This window comes from Triticum dicoccoides, chromosome 1B (genome assembly GCF_002162155.2).
Source record: "Triticum dicoccoides isolate Atlit2015 ecotype Zavitan chromosome 1B, WEW_v2.0, whole genome shotgun sequence".
In the NCBI taxonomy this organism is placed as follows: domain Eukaryota; kingdom Viridiplantae; phylum Streptophyta; class Magnoliopsida; order Poales; family Poaceae; genus Triticum; species Triticum dicoccoides.
The window spans coordinates 63,950,391-63,971,061 of record NC_041381.1 but is presented as its reverse complement, the minus strand read 5'-3'; the positions used below and the strand labels follow the sequence as shown (position 1 = coordinate 63,971,061).

At 50.4% G+C, this 20,671-nt stretch overlaps 1 pseudogene; it reads right to left on the bottom strand.

The window, feature by feature from the left end:
* Window positions 1-16,953: 16,953 nt before the first annotated feature.
* Window positions 16,954-19,681, bottom strand: LOC119350143 (annotated as a pseudogene).
* Between the last annotated feature and the right edge of the window lie 990 nt (window positions 19,682-20,671).

Sequence of the window (20,671 nt, the reverse complement as noted above, 5' to 3'; positions counted from 1 at the left end):
GGAGGGTTGCTCTCCACTCAGTAGGATTTTCGAATAGTTAGGCGAGTACTGGACTGCAGCTAAGCCCCCGAGTGGGAGGGTTGCTCTCCACTCGGTATGATTTTCAAATACTTAGGCGAGTACTGGACTGCAGCTAAGCCCCGAGTGGAAGGGTTGCTCTCCACTCGGTAGGATTTTCAAATACTTAGGCGAAACGGATACGCAGCTAAGCCCTCGAGTGATAGGCTTGCTCGCCACTCAGTAGGAAATGTTTTTTATAAACTTAGGCGAAACGGATTCGTAGCTAAGCCACCCACTGGGGGATTTCTCACATAAACAAAAGCAACAACAATCAATGGGAAAATTATAACACTCTTGTCTTTGATAAACAAACTACAGAGGTACATTTTATTACATCTCATCCGAGTGAGTACTTAAGTATAAAAGGAGCGGAGCAGCTCCACATTCCAAGCTCGTGGCTCATCAATCTGGTGATCGACATTGTAAAGATGGTACGCTCTGTTGTGGAGAACTTTGGTGACGATGAAGGGGCCTTCCTAAGTAGGGGCGAGTTTGTGTGGCTTCTGTTGATCCACACGGAGGACCAAGTCTCCTTCTTGGAAGGCTCGACTCTTCATGTTTCTGGCATGGAATCGACGCAAGTCCTGCTGATAGATAGTCGATTGGATCATGGCCATCTCTCTTTCTACTTCTAGAAGGTCGACTGCGTCCTGCCGGGCTTGTTCTGCTTCATCTTCAGATTAGAGCTCGATTCGGGGTGCATTGTGAAGCAGGTCACTCGGCAGAACTGCTTCAGCTCCATAGACCAGAAAGAATGGAGTTCGCCCGATTAGGAGTAGTCCTCAATCCCCAAAGAACTGATGGAAGTTCATCGACCCACACGTCTGCTGCGTGTTTGAGATCACGCATCAACCATGGTTTCAGTCCTTTGAGAATTAGGCCGTTTGCTCTTTCTGCTTGTCCATTCGACTGCAGGTGAGCGACGGAAGCGTAGTCGACCCGCGTGCCTTGAGAAGCGCAAAAGGCTCCGAATTGGTCGGAATCGAAGTTTGACCCATTATCAATGATGATGCTATGCGGAACTCCATATTTGAATATCAATTCTCTGATGAAGCTGATAGCAGTGCCGGCATCAAGATTATTTATAGGCTTGGCTTCAATCCACTTAGTGAACTTGTCGACTGCCACCAGTACATGGGTGAAGCCGCTCTTGCCAGTTCTCAGTGGTCCAACCATATCTAATCCCCAAACAGCAAAGGGCCAGACGAGTGGAATGGTCTTCAAGGTTGAGGCGGGTTTGTGTGACATATTGGAATAGAACTGACATCCTTCACACTTGTCGACTATCTCCTTCGCCATTTCATTTGCTCTTGGCCAGTAAAACCCCGCTCGGTATGCTTTAGCCAAAATGGTCCGAGAGGACGCATGATGGCCACAGGTCCCCGAGTGGATATCGTCAAGAATTATCTGACCTTCTTCTGGTGTTATACATTTCTGACTGGCTCCAGTCGCGCTTTCCCTGTACAACTGTCCCTTTATCAAAGTAAATGCCTTGGATCGACGGACAATCTGTCAAGCCTCTTCTTCATTCTCTGGGAGCTCTTTCCTTAGGATATACGCGATGTATGGCACTGTCCAGTCGGGAGCGATGACCAAAACTTCCATGATCAGGTCGACCACAGATGGAACCTCAACTTCAGTCGGATCCGTGGCACTTTTTGGCTGCGGGGCTTCTTCGGTGAAAGGATCCTCTTGAACTGATGGTGTGTGGATGTGTTCCAAAAACACATTACTGGGAATGGCTTCTCTCTTAGAACCTATTTTTGCCAAATCATCAGCCACTTGATTTTTCAGTCGGGGTATATGATGAAGCTCTAACCCCTCGAATTTCTTCTCTAGATTTCTCACTGCATTGCAGTAACCAGTCATGGCCGGACTTCTGACGTCCCACTCATTCATCACTTGGTTCACCACCAAATCTGAGTCGCCATAGATCATGAGGCGACGGACGCCGAGTGAAATGGCCATACGCAACCCATACAAAAGTGCTTCGTATTCTTCTTCATTATTGGAGGAATCAAAGTGAATCTGGAGCACATATCTGAGCTTATCTCCTCGGGGGGACACCAACACTACCCCAGCACCGGAACCATTCACCATCTTAGATCCATCAAAGAACATGGTCCAGTGCTCCGAGTGAACTTGAGTCGGCAGTTGCTGTTCCATCCACTCGGCGATGAATTCTGCTATTGCCTTGGACTTGATGGCTTTCTTTGCCTCAAACTTGATATCTAGGGGAAGGAGTTCAATCGCCCATTTTGCCACTCGACCAGTTGCATCTCTGTTGTGCAGAATCTCTGACAATGGAGCGTCGCCGACGACTATAATGGAATGGTCAGAGAAGTAATGAGCAACCTTCTTCGTGGTCATATAAATCCCATATACAAGCTTCTGATAATGAGGGTATCTTTTCTTTGATGGGGTCAAAACTTCAGAAATATAATATACTGGGCGCTGAACTTTAAAGGCTTTTCCTTCTTCTTCCCGCTCGACCGTAAGTACTGTACTGACGACTTGTCCTGTGGCTGCAATGTAAAGCAGCAAAGGCTCTTTGCTGATCGGGGCAGGAAGCACCGGCTGGGTGGAGAGCAAGGCTTTTAGCTCTGCAAACGCTGCATTAGCTTCAGGAGTCCACTCGAACTTGTTTGACTTCTTCATAAGTCGGTAAAGAGGCAATGCCTTTTCACCGAGACGAGAGATGAATCGACTTAAAGCGGACAAGCAACCAGTAAGCATATGGACATCGTGCACACGCACAGGACGTTTCATTCGGAGTATAGTACCAACTTTTTCTGGATTGGCATCGATTCCTTGTTCGGAAACGAGAAAACCGAGTAACTTTCCGCCAGGAACTCCGAATGTGCACTTTGATGGATTAAGCTTGATATTGTACCTCATGAGGTTGGCAAATGTCTCAGCAAGGTCAGTGAGCAGGTCGAAACCTTTCCGTGACTTGACCACAATATCATCCATGTATGCTTCCACATTCCGACCGATCTGAGTGAGCAAACACTTCTGAATCATCCTCATGAATGTGGCTCCGGCATTCTTGAGGCCGAATGCCATGGTGACATAACAGAAGCACCCGAATGGAGTGATGAAAGCTGTTTTGATCTCATCGGGTCCATACAGACGGATCTAATGGTAACCGGAATAGGCGTTTAAAAAAGACAGGCGCTCACATCCCGCAGTCGAGTCGACTATTTGATCGATGCGGGGGAGAGGAAAATGATCTTTCCGGCAGGCCCGATTGATATTTTTAAAGTCGATGCACATGCGAAGCGACTTGTCCTTCTTGGGGAACATGACAACATTGGCGAGCCACTCGGAGTGATAAATCTCTCGGATAAACTCCGTTCCTAATAGCCGAGCCACCTCCTCGCCCATGGCCTTTCTTTTCTAGACGGCGGACCGTCGAAGATGTTCTTTGACAGGTTTCACTTTTGAGTCGACTCGAAGACGGTGCTCACCCAGCCCCCTGGGAACACCCGGCATGTCAGAAGGTTTCCATGCGAAGATGTCCCAGTTCTCACGGAGGAACTGGATGAGCGCTTCTTCCTATTTGGAGTCGAGTGTTGTAGAGATATGAGTCGGAGCAGCACTGGGGTCGGTCAGGTGAATGTGAATCGGTTTTGTCTCACCAGATGACTGAAATGCTGATTCCATAGCGGGCTTCTTGGATCGCAACAAATCACTCGGGTCTGCAGTTTTCTGGTATTGCTGCAGCTCTACCATTGCCATCTGAGCTTCGGCAATCTTTGAGCCTTTCTGAAAGCACTCTTCCGCCTTCTTCCGATTGCCAGTAATAGTGATCACACCTTTGGGACCAGGCTTCTTCAATTTGAGGTACACATAACATGGTCGGGCCATGAAACGTGCATAAGCTGGCCTGCCCAAAATAGCGTGATAAGCACTCTGGAAATACATAACTTCAAACGTCAACTTTTCTTTGCGGTAATTCTTGGAATCACCGAAAACCACATCAAGAGCAATTTGGCCGAGTGACTCAACCTTCTTTCCAGGAATGACTCCATGGAAACTCATGTTGCTGGTACTGAGTCTGGACATCGGAATACCCATCCCTTTCAACGTCTCTGCATATAGTATATTCAGGCCACTGCCACCATCCAACAAAACTTTAGCCAGTCGAGTGCCTTCGATGACTGGGTCGACCACCAGAGCTTGCCTCCCAGGGGTGGCTATGTGTGTCGGGTGATCAGACTGGTCGAATGTGATGGCAGTCTGAGATCATTTCAGATAACTGGGTGTCGCCGGAGCAACCATATTCACTTCTCGGTTGATAACTTTCAATCGATTTTTGCTTTCAACGTCAGCAAAAATCATCAGGGTGGAATTGACCTGGGGATATCCATCATCACTATCTTCTTTGTCCTCAACTTTGTCCGACTCCTTTTCCTTATCTTTGGGTTGTTTTCCCTGGAATTGCTAGATCAAGAGCCGACACCGTCGAGTGGTATGTTTCGGGTAAATGAGTTTACCCTCCTCATCTTTCTTCGTGTGGATGTGGCACGGCAAATCCAACACGTCATTCCCTTCCTTGTCCTTCACCTTCTTAGGGTTCCAAGACCCTTTGGGCTTCCCTTTAAACTTTCCTCTAGTCACGGCCAAGGCTTCTCCAGGAGCAGCTGGCTCGGCTTTCTGCTTCTGCTTCCGACTGGAGTTCCCTCCTCCGGTTTCGTGGGCAATTGACATGTGCTTGCCACTCCGGAGCTGATCCTCTTCTTCACCATTGGCATACTTGGTGGCAATCTCCATCATCCGACTCAGAGACATGTCTCCGGTTTGACCGAATTTTAGATTTAGCTCTCTGTATTTAACGCCTTCCTTGAAGGCATAGACTGCCTGGTGATCAGATACATTCTCTACCATGTGATGCAACGTGATCCATCTCTGGATGTAATCCCTCAAAGTTTCATTCGACTTTTGCACATAAGATTGCAGCTCTGTCAACCCTGTCGGTCGCTTGCAAGTTCCTTCAAATGTTCTAACAAACACTCGAGCCAGATCTTCCCAAGTGTAAATGTTGCTGGGTGCTAACTGATTCAACCATGCTCTGGCCGAGCCCTCCAATGTAAGAGGCAGGTGTTTCATGGCTACTTCATCGTTGCCGCCGCCAATCTGAACAGCCACTTGGTAGTCTTCAAGCCAAGTATCAGGCTTAAACTCAATAATGAACTTACTGACTCCAGTCGCCAACCTGAAGTTGGGAGGAATCACCACGACCCTGATGGTCCTGCTGAAACACTCTGGTAATGGGACGTGTACTCTGCTGCTGGTGGGTACATCTCTGTCATGACCTTCTCGGTGAGCTCTGTTCCTATCGACCAAACCTTGAACGATAATGGATCTCGCATCAAAGCCTGGTTCCCTGGGGTCAACTGGAATCCTTCGCCCAACACCGTGATGGCGTCTGTCATCCTGCTGTCGAGGCGCGTACGATCCACTCCTTGGGGGAGGGGTGGGCACTCGATGTCGATCATCACTATCGAGTCGGTGATCATACTGCTCACGGTTCTGGTACTAATCACGCCGGTCTCCACGCCCCTCACGCCTCGGGGGCGATCTTGGGCTATGGGCCGACTAGACTGTATTTGCAGCGATGGATCTGCTATGAGTCCTATTCCGCGACTGCGATACAGCTGAATTTTGATCTCCTTCTGCCTGGAGTAATGCTTTGATCTATAACGAGCCTCTGCCAGCCTCTAATTGGGAAGGCTGAATCGAATCTTCTATATGGGCTGCAACTTTTAAATTCTGAATTGGAGCTCGATATACCTGAGTCGATGGTAGAAAGAGTTGACGTCGACTGGATTCTGGAACCCGTTGCTGCGCACGCTCGTCGAGTGCTCGCTGGAGGTTCTCTAGTCGAGTGCGCTTAGCCAAGTTGGCCAAGCGCGCGTCCTCTAAGGCACGAGCCTCGGGGGTTTCTCCAACGATAGGAGTGTGCAGCGCATCCATGTTCCGGAGGCGAAGTTCTTCCCTCTGCAGCGAAGTGAGGGGCTCGGGGAGATACTCTTCATGGGCATGCGATGGATCGCCTCCGCCGTCCCCTCCGTTGGTGCGGGGAAAACCGGGAGGACTACGTGGTCCATCGACCATCAGAACCTCCGCCGCTGGATCACTGTTGTCGCACTCGGATGCAGTCTCTGCGGAGCCAGTCGACAGGTCAAACAGGCTGTAGAGAGATTCTTCGGGCTCGATTGCCGCGACTTGGGGGGTGGCCGACTGGCGAGCCACCGCGTGTCTCACCCACCGCTAAAGCCTCGACCGACCGGAGCGCTTGCGCCGGCGGGAAACAGGGAGGGAAGACGACACAGGAGCCGACCGATACTGGGTCGATGGTTGCCGCAGGAGGACGCCACGGACGCACGCGCGAAAGTGCATCGCCCCGCGGACAGGGAGCACGTCGATGTCGAGCGGAGCCTCCTGAAGCCAAGCGGAGTCGTCGGCGATGAACGTGAGTGCGCCGAGACGGATCTCGCGGCCCTCAGCCAGAGCTCCGCCTGAAACCATGATGAAGGAGATCGGAAAAATCACAACTTCTCCCATAAGTCGCTAAGACAGCTGCCTCACGGTGGGCGCCAACTGTCGTGGTTCTAAGTCTGACAGTAGTGTAGGGGGGTAGGAATGGAGAGGCAAGATCCTAGCTATGGAGTAGTTGTATACGCAAGGGATTTACGAGTTCAGGCCCTTCTCGGAGGAAGTAACAGCCCTACGTCTCGGAGCCCGGAGGCGGTCGACTGGATTATATATGTATGAGTTACAGGGGTGCGAACCCTTTACACTGAGGAGGGGGGTGGCTTATATAGAGTTCGCCAGACCCCTCCAACCCTCAGTTATGTAGGGTTTAAGGTACATTAAGATCGGGCGTTACTGGTAACACCACAAATAAAGTGCTATGATGGCTATAAAGGCTACTTAATAACCGGCCGATTGTGTGCAGAGTGACTTTAGATCTCCTGGCTGTCGAGTGGTTGGATCCATGGTCGAGTGTCTTCGAGTCCGTCGAGTGGAACACTTCCGTGTTGATTGAAAGGTGGTTTCTTCTAGAGATCTCCTTGGAGAGGGTAGTTTGGACAGGTCCATGACCATACCCTAGGTACATAGCTTCATCACCGACCACTCCACCAGCCGGCGCTGCCGACTCCACCATCCTGCCGGACTCGCCTGCTGCGCCCTTGGCCTAGGCGGCCAACTTATCTTTAATTTTTCCAGCCCAGTAGTCTTTTGAACAATATTTGTTAAATTTGCGCAGTTCCACCCACTGGGTTGTATTCAAACTTTGTTGAGTTCCGGCTTTGAAAGCCTTGCTTATGTAAATATTATTTCGCATATGCCATGCTTGCGCTCAATTCCAACTTGTCTTGCCTTTCCATCCTTTTTGGCTTTTTCCTTTGCTGCCCTCCCTTGGCTGCCACCATGCCAGCCGGACAGCCGCCACTACAAAAAAAAGACACATCCGTGACATTTTGGGCCGAACGAAAAAAATTTCTGTCATACTTATGACACTTCTATGGCGATAATTGTGACAAAACTCGGTATCATCATAGATGTGGTGGGCTCCTACTTCTATGACAAAAAATCAAATGGGCTTTTCATCCTGGGCGGGCCAGATATGCAGCTGCATTACATTCTTTGGGCCGTCCATGACGAAAAAAACCGTGGTAGAAGCGAGGGCAAGGAAAATTTTAGGGAGTTCCCGGTTACGGTGGGATATCGGGGCCGAGCGATGCTCGTTTCTCTCGTACATGTACACGCATGTGTGCGAGGCGTTGGCTCTAACTGAACCTGAGCGAGGCAGTGGGCTCTAACTGAACCCGAGCGATTGCACTGCAGGCTACGCGTTACTGAACCCGAGCGATCGATTGATGACTATTAACTGAACCTGATCGAGTGATTCCTTCACTACTACTGCTAACTGAAGCCAATCAATGCTGCCTCTGGATTAACAGTGAGCGTTGCAGGGGGTTTGGATGAACAGTGAGTGGTGGGGGTGGATGAACAGGGCCCCGTGGTGTTGCCTCTGGATGAACAGGACCCCGATTGATCGAGCCGGTTGGTGCTGGATGAACAGGACCCCGTGGAGGGCTAGATGAACAGGACGACCCTGTGGAGGGCTGGATGAACAGTACAAGGTGGAGGGGTGGATGAACAGTATCTCGTGGAGGGGTGGTTGAATAGTAGCCGGTGGAGTAGCGCGCGGTGGAGGCTGGATGAACAGTAGCCCGTGGAGGCTGGAGGAGGTCGACGGTGGAGATGAACAGTATCCCGTGGAGTCCCGTTTTGCGGTACAACACACCCCTCCCGATGAACAGGACCCCCGTTTCGACCGTAGCGCTCCAACACAAATCCGTTTCGTTCGTTTTGTGGTACGCCACACCCCTCACGATCAACAGGACCCCGTTTTAACCGTAGAAGGTCTGTTTCCTCCGTTTTGCGGTACGCCAGACCCCTCCCGATGAACAGGATCCCGTTTCGAACGTGGCCGGCTGAACACAATGCAGTTTCCTCCGTTCTGCCGTATGCCAGGCCTCGTTTCCATCGCCTGTTCCGTCCAAGCCCTCCCGATGAACACGACGACGCATTTCGTTCCGACCCAGCCGGTTGGCTCCCCATGAACACGATGACGACGTTGTTTCTCCGTTCCGACCCAGCCATGTACAGGAGCCCTGGCCATACGTATGCGCGAGTAGGCGTTCGAGACCCCGCCCGTATGTAGGTACGTGGCCGTATTTTGTTTCTTGCACACTGGCCGTTATACGTACGTGTACATGCTACGTGCGTGCCTCTACTACGACACGTGCGCGCCTCTACATCCACCAATATGACATCCACAAGTATGTACATACACGTTCTCGACCTGAATGACAATGCTACGTACTATTCGACCAGGTGGGTCCCGACTGTCAGGCACTTCCTTGCGTGCAAAGACGTAGCTGGTGGTCCCCAGCAGTCAGGGGGGCGAATCGTTTTTTTTGCCCGGACGCACTTCCTTGTGTGCGAAGATATAGCTGGTGGGTCCCAGCAGTCAGGGGGGAAATGTTTTTTCGCGAAATACGGTGACCTGTCCGGTGGGTCCCTGCTGTCAAGTGGAGGAATCATTATTTTCCGCGTAATAAGGAGGCACTTCGTTGCTGCGGCCGTGGACCCAGCTGTCAGCCTCTCCATGTATAGTCCACGTCCGATGGAAGTCGTTCCTTGATTATGTTGACCACGCCACGCCGAGAGCACCAGGGCGGTGGACAACGGCGAGGCATAGGAAGGGGACAACGCGGAGCCGGGGAAGATGCGACAATGGATGCCCACGCGTAGAGGAGTATGAGGGTTCACTGGTTCGGCTGCGTTGTGAGGCTGCCCTCGCCGCAGAATAATAGGGGGTGTGGGTGAGTAGAGGGATGGCCTGGCCAATGGTGGGAGTAGTAGGGGGCGGTGAGGCCTCCGCGGCATCACATCCGGCCATGGGAGGCAGGAGTATGCTGCATGACCGGCGCTGCTTTGGGCGGCTAGAGCAAGAAGACCAGAGGTTGAATAAACACTACAGCCGTTGGATGGACATCGTACGGTCACTGGAGCTAGAATCATTCATATTGACTAAAGTTGACAAAGGCCTCTGTCCCAGTCAACTTAGTAGGCCCACAAGTCAGCCTCCCACCAAGGTGGGTCCCAGCTAGCAGGGGGTATCCATTTTTGTGCGTAATAAGGAGGCACTTCCGGTGGGTCCGAGCTGACAGCGGGGCGAACGTTTTTTAGTGAAATACGGTGGCCCGTCTGTTGGGTCCCAGCAGTCAGGGGAAACATTTTTTTCATGAAATACTAGTGCCCGTCTGGTGGGTCCCTGCTGTCAGGTGGAGGAATAATTATTTTGCGCGTAATAAGGAGGCACTTCCTTCCAGCTGCCGTGGACCCAACTGTCAGCCTCTCTACGTACAGTGCTCTTCCGATGAAAGTCCGTCGTTGACCACATTGACCATGCTGTGCCGTGAGCACCACGGCGGTGGACGACGGCGAGGCCTAGGAAGGGGACGATGCGGAGCCGGGGAAGACGCAGCAGTGGAAGCCCGCGCGGAGAGGAGTACGAGGGTTCACTTGTTTGGCTGCGGTGTGAGGCTACCTTCGCCGCAGAATAACAGGGGGTGTGGGTGAGTAGAGGGATGCCCTGGCCAGCGGTGGGAGTAGTACGGGGCGCAGAGGCCTGCGCGGCAGCACATCCGACCATGGGAGGCGGGAGCAGGCGGTCCCGCTGGCGCTGCTTTGGCGGCTGGCACAAGAATATCAGAGATTGAAGAAACACGACGGCCGTTGGATTGACATCCAACGGTTACATCTGCTAGAATTGTTTGTTGACGTATATAATAACTAAAAAAATCTTGCATACGCGTCAACTTAACAGGCCCACAAGTCAGACAACTCCCTCTTTTTTTAATAATTTATATATAGCTCATTGCAACTTATTATGCAATTTATTGCAGTCATTTTTTTGGTTGGCCAGGGCCAATTTCGCCTATTTCTATGGGTTCCAAACTATTTTTAATACCGAAATGTCGGGCCAGATTTAAAGTACTTTGAAGATATATTTAAATTAGGTTAATGCCCAGTGAAATAGGAATATGAAAATGTGAAAAAAATCAGAAATTATAAAGTAATTGCCAATTTGTCATCTGTTTTTATATTTACAACCCATTTCATATTACTTTCAAGATTTGCAAGCGTCTTGAAAGAGTTGCAGCCCATCAGGGTGTAGAAAAATAAGTAGGCTTTGATTGGGTATTCTTCAGAAAAAATAAACTGGGCTCATTTTCACAAAGAAAAAAATAGCTGGGCTGGTCACATGGTGAACATAAAATATAAGCCTAGGCTAGACGGGCCACAACCCAGTTCAATCCCTGCTCCATCTCAACAATAACAAAAAAAATACTACTTGAGCAGCTACGTCCCAGGTGTCAGCCGATCTTGTGCTGTTCTCTTGTCTATTGACTATATACACTCACAATGTCGTGGGTCCCAGATGTCAGGAAAACACTAGGAGGAAGCATTTTATTTTTCCATACGCTGACATGGTGGGCCCCTACTATCATCCTCTCCACATACTTCTGCCGATTCCTGTTGTTTGTTGACCATGTTGACAACGCGAGAGGGCGGCGCCACGGTGAGTGCACCAAAGCGCACGGAGGACGTCGGCGTTAATGATTCAGGAGATGGTGGGGCGGCGATGCATGCGCTGAGGCGCAGCCAGCCGTGGGAGGCGGAAGCAGGCGGCCCCGCTGGCGCTGGTTTGATTTTGGCGGCTGGAGGAAGACATGACTGAAGAAACACAACAGACTGTAAAAGCAACAGGGGTACTTAACAACCTTAACTAAAACCAGTAGGGGCACTTAACAACCAAAGCTGAAAGCAGTATGAGTACTTATACAGGTTCAACCGTACAAAGCACGCCTTGAACAGTGCTACTTTGCCTACATTTAAACAAGGGTGAGGCCGCCAAGCCCCAGGACAAGGCCCAGGCGCCACCCCCGCGCATCCACAACCTTCTGTAAGCGGCTTCATCTCGCAATGTGGTCAATAAACAGGATATTTGCTTTAGAGCCATGGAAACGCATGAACATATTCTTCTGTCCTATTCTCCAAGATGGACGAGCCTTCATTATTTGAGACCACCCATGAATAAGTATCTTTTCACCTCCAAGGGGAATGGAGTAGGTCGACATAAACATAATGTTGTGACCAAGCGCAAGTCTGACCCGACCATGGTCAGGCATTTGTATAGGAACAATAGAACTGGGCAGTTTCTGTTTCAAGAAGATCACAACTATAAAACTATGTATAAGCAATAGTTTATGAACAACATATATAACAGAAAACAACTCGTACCATAAGTTTCTCGACACAGTTGGACCTGTTCAACGAGTGCAGCAGTGGCACACATATCCTAGGTGGCCTTCCACCATTGAAACGCCCCACAAGGGATCAAGACGATCAATAAAGTATAGGAACTTATGGATGTCGCCCCAGTCAACTTCAGTGCCATCAGTAACAGCCGAGTTACTACAGAATAACAAACGAGCAACCTGCTTAACTCTGAAAAAACCTACACGTGCCACCAATTATAAGAAAATATTCGTTAGAAGTAGCATCTTCGCGAGAGATTTGTTGCTACTTCTAAAGTTAAATTGTGATTAGTTACACAGAATAGGTGGATTAAGAAGTAATCGAGGCAACAAGCAATAACCAGATACAAAACTAACATGGATGAACAATTGGAACAACGTCGGGGTGGAAGATCGCAGTGAAGATGAGACCAGGTTCTGCTATTTCCATCAACATTCGTGTGCCAACTTTAAGTCCGTAACACTTGAGAAAGTTTATCCAAGTCCGGCCATAAAAAAGCAGCGATCTTCTTGGTTCATGAACCCAACTCGGAACTTATATCCATGGATTTTCTTCACCGTGACCATTAAATTAGTGTATTCAGTTATGGCAAGGCCGAGCATCTTGAGTACATGTGTTCTGGCGGAGTAAATAATGCACTGCAGGAAAAATAATACGAGAACACAATGTATTCCCTATCCAAATCTAGAAATAACTTCTCCTTCACGCCAGTGCTGACCATCGTACTAGTAGTACCTTTTATCCAAATATAGCAATACAAATTTCCAAATTAGTCGACAGCATGTTCAAAAAAACCCACCCTCCCGGATAGAAAAGAGGATTCTAGAGACATACTGTGCGCGTTTTAAAATCTGTGTTAGGATGAGAAGGAACAAGTGTGGCGTCTCGCCGAGGGCGCATAAACCTGTAGGGTCCTCGCACTTTGGGCACTGCAAATGAAACACACTAGATTCAGTAGGAAGGAAAATGCATCAACGGCGGCGGTTGCCATCCTAGGATTACATACGACCAAGGGACTTGGATTTATCGGGGATGGATGAAGAATTTGTACCTGGTTCTCCATGAGAAAACCCTATGCAATCGCCGAGAGGGGGTTTTCTCTGAACAAGCTGACGAGGGAGAAGGGGATTCAGGCCCAGTGAAATATTGCCGCTTCGTCCGTCCAGCTTACTGCTACAGCTGGAAAGGGGGGGGTTGTGATTTTACGGCTCATTGGGCATTACTGCGGCGCTACGACCGGGGTGTGTCTACCGTGCAGTTGTGCACTGTAATTTGTGCATATGGCATGAGGAGCCTGTTTCCGGTTACCCTACATATCAGCGAAAGGAAGTAGAAAGACAAGAGTAACTAGTTACACATAAATATATTTTTGAGAGAGAGATACTCGCTTTGTAAAGAAATATACAAATATTTTATATCACAACTTTATACATAAGAAAAATCAAGGGGAATATATATAACATATATTAAACATATAAATCCCGCTATGCTACCCGCCCATCTAAGGCCATTGAGCTCTGTTTTGAATCTAGTCCGATCGTTTTACCCCGCGTTGTACCTGCTTGCTGGTTTTTACCCTGCTGTCAAACATCTAAGCATTCATTTTTCTGTACGTTCGCCACTCGGTCTAGAGCATATGACAGCTGGGCCACCCTTGTGTGTGGGGCAACCGTTTCAACGCGTGTCGCGCGTGTGCGTGCCGATCATCCAAAGGGGGGCTGCATTGGTGAACGTGGGTGGCAGGGCGTAACGTGGGGTGGGAGCTCGTGATTGGGGTGGACTGCAGCGATCGGGATTGGGCAGGCATTCTCTCTCCCGTGAAAATATCTCCCTTCTCTCCCTCATCCCGCTCCCCTTCTCCGTGTCGCCGCCGCCTCCGCTTCCCCTCCCTCTCGGCCGCCTCGTCTCCTCCGCCTCCACCACCTCCTCCTCCCGCATCTCCTCGTCCCATCTTGCTACCGCCGGCTCCCCTCCTCTCCCCCTGATTCCCCCCTTCAGCTCGGCCGTCTCATCTCCTTTGCTGCTGCGTGCCTCTTCCTCTGCCTCCGTGCTCAACAGGAGGAGCCGGGGTCGCAGCTGCACCACACGACAGTGGGCAAGGGCGAGCTCTAGCGCGAGCATGCGGAGAGCTATCCACTGGATCCAGCCGTCCCAGATCCACACGGCTCCGTCAACGACACGCCCGGGGACCCTGCCGACGTGGGTGTGCCGGCATCATCTCCATGGTATTCTCTCTTCTCCAATCCCTTCTTCCAGATTTCTCTCCTTTTCTTTCTTATGTACTCTCTTCTTGACGAACAGAAGGGGACGAATCAGGACGGATCCACGCTGTCGACGCCTCTTCTTTGCTCCCATGGACGAGCCCTCGCCCAGCGACCACCTCCACTCAGCTGTTGGGAGGCGAAAATGGCAAGGGCGGCAGGAGAAATCCCTCCTCCTTGTGTTGCTGCATCACTGCATCCCCCGATATTCCAGGAGTAGCTCGCCTGCCTGCTTTGAGAAGAAGAGATGGAAGGTGGAGGTGGGAACATGACGCTAGGAGGATAAGGCGTGGGCGTCACAAGAAGTGGGTTGGAGCAGGAAGTAGAGCAGGCAATGCCCCTCTCTACATTGGCATCTACACAGCCAAATCAAGGACTTAAACTCCTGGTAAGATCCTCTTTCATTTGTTTTCTTTTTCTTCCATGTCTGCATATCTCTAACTTTTATTAGTTTACCCTTCTAATTTGTGTGATTAATTTGTTGGTTATATTGTTGTTACCAGCTCCTAACTTGGGTGATGGATAAATGGTTTAGATTTTGTATGTAAATCTGCAGCGCTACATTGGTTTGGAAGTGAATTTGGAACCTTTGTTTAATTTAATGGCATGCTAAAGCTGATGCAGATGTTCATGTATTTGCTAATGCTGTCCATAGGAACGGCTCCTCCTATCCCCTGCTCATCTCGCATTGGCGCAAGTCCGCCTCCTCCCCCGCCTCCATCTCCACGCGTGCAGCAGCGACCCGGGAGGAGCTTGAGCCGCAGCGGTGGTCCATGGCGCCTTCGCTGTCATCCCCGGCTGGAGAAGCATGGACCGCAGAGACAGACGGATCTGTCCGGCCCTCGCGCCGTCATTCGTCCACTCTCAAGGTCCGTCCCGGCGTCCTCGCCTCCATCCTCTCTCACTGTCATGTACGACGTGCAAGCTGCGGCGGCGCAACGACATCTTTGCTTGTTTTTGTACTTGCTGAAACAATTGATGACGTCTTTTTCCCTGCAGGATAATGAGTTTCTACGAGTTGGAGACCCCCCAACAGCAAATTCAGTCCGACGTCTTTGATGGTAAATATTAATGTTTTGTTGTGTCGTTATACTGTTTTTTCAAAGCCTAAGCCGGTATTCTTTTTCCAGAAAATAGTGGTTTGAGCCATAGTTCCAAGAATGGAGCTGGACAGTCTTTTTGAGGAAAAAAATTGATGTCGCAAAGGCCAGGAACAAAATCAATACATTAGTATATGTGCGTGCGGTAGACCAATTTCTTTGTTTGCCAAATTAATACATTAGGCTTTTTGTTTCTTAATAGATCTCACGGTTTTTCTTTGTTTGCCAAATTAGTATATATGCGTGCAGTAGACGAAAGTGCTAATGTGCTCACGAGCTGCAGCGGTCTCGTTATCTGTACCACATGCATATCTTGTGGTGGGCGCGGGTGGGTGGCTATTTCCACCTGGAATTCACAGTGCAGAAGTTTTATAATGGCCCATGGCCCACTTATCTGATCCATTCATGGATACGCCGTTACCCAGGCCAGAAACGGAACAGAAATTCGGGTTCGCGGATCAGGAATTTGGCCACCATGAGCCGTCCCGAACAAGATTCTGCACTGATGGTGGCACCTGCTTTCATTTAATGCATCCTCCGTTGGAGCGATCCAGCAGTCTTCCGCGGCACGGTTCTCATCTACTTAATCAGCTCAGCTCCAGCCCAATGATGGATTCCTCACGCAGATCTCTGGTTGTATGCAGTCGTAGCCGAGCCGTTGCCATTACCAGCTCCTCCTCAACTATGTATGCATCATCGTCATCGGCAGGCCAGGATGAGATCTTGTCGCTGATACCTTGTACACATTGCGACGGGCAGGTCTACTCCTGGATTGCTCGATCTGGGTACATAAGAACACAGTAATCCAATAGCTCAACATTACACGACGACTCATACGGTCGGTTTTTCAGCCACGATACACATACACAGAGGCATAGCAAGCCGCAGTTATTCTTCAGACAAGTTCAATAACACAATTCTGGGTACATAAGAACACAGTAATCCATATAGCTCAACATTACACGATGACTCATACAGTCAGTTCTTTAGCCGGAGCTCCGCCGCTTTATGGCAGTTATTCCTACGATGCCCTTCAACACCACAATTCTTGCATCTGCCAGACCTCTGTGGCTGTTTTGGCACGTCCCCCCCTATCTGGATAGGTTGTTCGCTTATGCCCCTCCGGTCTACATACCATACAAAATCTTGTTCTCTTACTGAGACCTTCGTATGGTGCTTTCTCTCGGCTTGTTGTAGGCCTACCCATTTCCTTCCTCTTGGCAAGAGGCAATAACCCCGCCAGCATATTACCTGATTCATTTCCTGAGTCGGTATCATCATTGACCGTCGCTCTAGTCCTCCTAACATCAACTCCCATTTGCTCACCTTCAGTCTGATCTTGGTTTACCGAAAAAGGCTTTCGCCCTGCTTTATATATAAAGCACCAACCAACCACAATCTGATACAAACACACGTCACCACAACTCACGCACACACCCAAGACTAGATACATAGGCGCTAGACGCAGCAACACCACACCTAGCCAGTACAAGAGCTACCGAGATCCTCAACCGTGAACATGCCACTGCGAAGAGATGTAGCTGCAGAAGATGAACCGTGAGCTCCAAGGCAGCGCCTTCAGGAAGGTTACGACACTAGAGTGCCGCCACCGCCCGAACCGAGGGTCAGGGTTTCCCCTGGAGCAACACGACGGGCAATGAGGACCGCGACGGCGCCTTCAAGAAGGGGACGAACTCGCCGCCACCGGACTGCCCAAAGACAGAGAAGGTTTTCACCCCAGTCCACGCTCACTGCCCCTGGCAAAGGTACGGAAGCCGCACCACCACCACCGATCGTCATCCCCCAGGCCACCACGCCGCCCACACGGCCATGGCCACCGGGCAGCACCTGAGCCACGGCCTCCGCCCGCGAGCACCGGGCTTCCACCACCAGAGCCGCTGCCCTGGCATCCAAGACCACCCCACCTCCTTCCACACGGATCACCAGACGCTGCTGTCAGAAAGGCGAGCCCTTTGGGCGAGAATGGGACCCAGCCGGCAGAAACAGGACAGGGGAAAGCCACCGGCGGCTGCCGGGCATGCCGCAGCCACCTCGCCATTTCTCGAACCGGGGTCGGGCCACCGTCGCCACCCCTGGCAACAGCAAAAACCCGGAGGCACCCCTGCCAACCACCGGAGCGCCCCAACCACCGTGGCCAGCCAAAGGCGAGAAGCGTTGAGCCACCATGCTCCACCCTCCGGCCGCGCCTCCGATCACAGCTCCAAGCACCCCAAGCATCAGGAGAGGGGGGCCAAACCGCCGCTACTGCGCCGCCACCCCAACCAGCCAACATGGCCCCGGTCGAGGCGGCCGCCCGCAGCCCAAGCCTTCCGAGGCCCGCATCGCTGAGAAGTCAGATCTGGCCGAGCCGCGGCCAAAGTCGCAGCTGCCGTCCGCGACCACCAGCACGCACCACCATCTCCCACCTCCACCGGGCAGGAAGGACCCGGCAGAGGTGGCCGCCCGCCCACAGCGTCGCCCGCGGCCCTCGCCGCCACAGGGCCAGATCCGGCCGAGGCGCTGCATCCAGACCCCGGGCACGGCCTGCCTCAGCGCAGCCCACCACGCCCGCCGGAGAACCCCGCGCCACCCGCAGAGCCGCCGCGTCCCGCTCTCCGCAACGCCCTGGTCCGACCGCGCCGGCCCGCGCCAGCCCCAGCCGCACAAGGGGGTGAGAGTCCCCGCCGCCGCCGCCGCCGGCCGGGCTTCGCCCGGGCGCGCCCTTTGGCGGCAGCGGGAGGGGGGAGAGGGGAGGGAGAGAGGAGAGGCGTCGGCGGCTAGGGTTCCTCCCCTGCCGCCCGCGGGGGCGCCATAGGAGGGGGGAGGGCGATCTTGGTTTACAACAACATCATTTCCAGCCATTCGGTCCTCCAGGCCCACACCATCTCTAATATTTGTGTATGGCTTCATTTCTTCAGCACAATGCTTGAACAAGGCAACCAGGCATTCATATGCTTGTACACTTGAATCCCCCATTCGTACAAGCTCGATCACTTGCATGTACATGTTGAAATGCATGTAACTGAATGGGTTGTTGTTGCTAGCATTATCCTTCTGGTATTGGCTAAGATGTGGAGGCACGATGTCACGGGCGTCTCTTGTCCACCTTTTCACTATGTGTTTCTTTGGTATTTCTGTTATATGGATGATGTCTAGAACCTACATAATAAAAAATCGTTCTCTTTCTAAATGATTGGAAAACAAAATCTATTCTACTTTAATCTATTATTTCTATTGCTGATTCAATGGGGCAAATGTGATTACCTTCAGGACATGGCTGCATAGCAGCCCATGTGAGTGAATTGGCCGCATTCACAGTCAAATTCCTCTCCACCGTCCAGCACGGTCACCTTATATGATATTCTGCACCACTTCTCTCTCCGAGCTGCATCGGTATGTATTGCAACATATGTTTTCCCTTTCTCATTATCTTCCACCTGGTAAGCACCACATTCGTGTATTATATGCCCAAATTGCTCGAACATCGCTCTAGTGTATTTCTTGCCAGCATGCCTTTCTGTAACCATGTTTGCTCGAAACAGTGGCGTCCCCTGCAAAAACAAATGTATGTCAGAACTGTCAAGAAGAATGAACCAGCTAAATGAACTGTCAAAATGTATTCTAGATGTAACAACATCATACATTTCTTGTCCGTTTCTCCTCATAATTTTCCTCCGCTTCCCTGTCAAACTGCAAGACCATGTATTTCCTCACAAACAAATGCATTGGGCATCCCGGTGGTATATAGTTCTTCAACATATTGTTTGCGCTTTCACTCCGCTGAGTACTAGTCATTTTAGCACAGAACACACCTCTGAAGTAAGGCTTTGCCCATTTGTGCCGCATCTCATACAGCTGTGTCATGTACTCGTGTAACTTCAGGTTATATTTATCGATTAGGAACTTCCAGGCTTCTTCAAACTCGTCATCGTCAACATGTGATTAATAACCTTGTGAAATTCTGCTTGGAAATCACTCTTCATTGAGTACAATCGACCCAACGACTCCTTGGCCTTCTTCAGTATGTGCCACTTGCACCACCGGTGTGCTGTCCTCGGCATCACATTCTTTATAGCAACCTCAATGGCACGGTTCTGGTCTGCAAGACAGAGGTGTCATATATCTGTTAGCCAATCTTTATCAAACTCGTCAACTAGTACTAATAATATAGTTTTTACCTGTGAGAATAGTATGCAGTGCATTGCCACCCATCATTCTGACAAATTCTAAAAAAAACCATTCGAATGTTTCAACCTTCTCATCCCTCACCAATACGCCGGCAAGTATAATGCTCTGGAAGTGGTTGTTAACTCCAATAAAAAGCCCGAATGGCATGTGATACAGGTTGGTCATGTACGTTTTATCAAATGTCACTACGTCTCCGAAGAAAGTGTACTGCAGTCTGCTGTTTCCATTAGCCCACATCAGAGTACTAATCCTCCCCTCTTTGTCGTCCTCTACTCTGTACCTGAATTGTTGATCCTTAGCACCTAGATCTTGAAACACTGCACACAATAATGGAGAATCATTGAGCATCAAGCCCCCAACCCCCAACCCCCCTGAGCAAAGGAAATCATACTGCACAACCGTAGATTATCTCCTGCATGCATGTCATCCTGTTGACATTTAGTCCGCTCTTCCCATATCTAATGCCGAATCCTTTCTCCCAGGAATACAAACTGTAAAAATCATATGCCTCGCCAAGTGTGTCGAAGCTGATCCCTATCTTTGGCACAATGACATTCTCACCGGGTGCCTCCGCAAACACGCGGACCGGCTGCTCTAGCGCTGTCATCCTATCCGGGTTGGGGGCACGCCCTGGAGCAGCAGCACCAATCCTGACCCTGAATTTATGCATCCACACAATTGTGCATTACATTTACATTCAGAAAATTCTAAAACAAAGGGCAGTCTACTCTAACAGAATGCCAGCATCTTTTTTTCACACATCTTACAAATGTATTTCCCCATAACATATCTTGCGCATCAGTTAATCATTCCACACTTTCATTTTATATAATGCGGTTGCTTGATTACATAAAACTCTATCTACCTTATTTGTCCAACTTCTCTGAACTAGTATACACAAATGGTTTACTGAAGGCAACCATGCCCAATCATTCACTCCATACAGGAACAACCAGCATCCGGGTGCTGAATCAAGTATCAACGGTTGTAGTAATCTAAAATCTTTAGCTAATTCGTAGAGTGAGTGGTAGGCAATCATACCTTCGTGTCCACCCTGTAGCCGGTGGATCAACCTGCTCTATTGAGTGTTCAGATGCTTGTGGCTGGTCTGCATCCTCGCCTGTTGCTACAGCCCTCGCCGAGCAGATTAGTGCA